The sequence below is a fragment of the Octodon degus genome, unplaced genomic scaffold (genome assembly GCF_000260255.1).
Source record: "Octodon degus isolate 3935 unplaced genomic scaffold, OctDeg1.0 scaffold00081, whole genome shotgun sequence".
In the NCBI taxonomy this organism is placed as follows: Eukaryota; Metazoa; Chordata; class Mammalia; order Rodentia; family Octodontidae; genus Octodon; species Octodon degus.
The window spans coordinates 5,454,153-5,455,526 of record NW_004524657.1 but is presented as its reverse complement, the minus strand read 5'-3'; positions in this window follow the sequence as shown (position 1 = coordinate 5,455,526).

The following is a 1,374-nucleotide window of genomic DNA, read 5'->3' as shown; positions in this document are numbered from 1 at the left end:
GAATATGTCACTTTGGTATCAGTGTAAAAGGAAAAACACATGAGTTGAACCACTGTTAAGTCATGTGCCCCAAATCAATTTTCTTTCTCATACAACTGTGCCACCTTTCATCTGTTAATGATATCATCCTCCCTAGGGAGCACTCCTGGCACCTGTCTTCTCTCTAAAATTCAGCCACTGGCTGTTCCTGTGGATTCCGCCTTAGAGATTGCCTTGCTTTTCATCATTCTGTCAGCTTTCACCAAATTCCTATGACTCTACTCCCCACTTACTCCATTCTAACTCGAGTGCTCTGTGCAACTCCCTCTCCCACTCCGATGGTGAAACATTTCTGCACAATGGCTGCAACTCCTGGGACTTGCTGCACAACGCCGGCAAATAATTAGCAGGTGTTCGACAACTTCGTGGCATGGCTGGGTAAAGGTTCAAATGTTAGGTTTACATTATTTTTAGCGGCATGAATCTTTATTTTGTGCGCCTTTTTTGGTCATCAGTCCTTTCATAGTAAAGGGAATAAGAAACAGTATTTTAAACACTACATATATTATTGTAACTCGGAGTCTGTTGCAACACTGGTTGTAGTTTTAATTTTAAAAGAAGAAAACATTTTTCCCCCCTCAGCTCCCACCTAAAACCTTCCAGGATCCAGGATTCCCACCCCTTCCAGTGGCCTGATGTGTGGCGGGGAGGAGCGAAGAGCAAGCCTGCCCTAAAGAACCGGGAGAGAACGGGATGGGGGAAGTCCCGGAAGTCATTGACCAAAGCGAGCGTCGGGCTCCGCGGGATCAGTCCCGGCGCCTGTCCCAACAATAACAGGCGCTGGAGCGGGGCGGGGGCCACCCGAGGCCGGAGCGTGAGGGCGGGACTCGGAGTGGGGGAGGCGGGTGGCACGCTGCCGAAGGCCAAAGGCGATTGGAGGAGGCAGAGAAGGGGCGGTGGAACTCAAAGAGTGGGCCGGCGAGCTAACGGGTCGACCGAGGCGAGAGCGTGCTGATTGGGTGATGCGGAAGGAGACGGACCGGAGAGGAGGGCGGATTGGCCAAAACTGGCCGGGGAGGCGTGGCCGGCGCGCGAGGGAGCAGGCGGCCGGCCTGCCTGCCAGCTAGTCAGAGCCGCGGGCGAGCGCGGCGAGCTTGGGTCTGAGCTGGGCAGGGCGCAGAAGGCGTGTTCCCGCCTCGCGGCCGGAGCAGCGGCTTCCTTCCCTCCCCTCCCCTGCGCTCCTGCCTGGGGTCTCGGGGCGGGGGTGGAGGGAAGGGACGTAGGCGGAGGAGGTGAAAGCGGGGTGCGGGGCGGAGGGGTCCCGGCCGGGCGAGGCGCGCGCTGCCTCGCGCTCTCTCTCCCCCGCCGGGGGCTGCGGCCCGGGGCGCGCGGGCT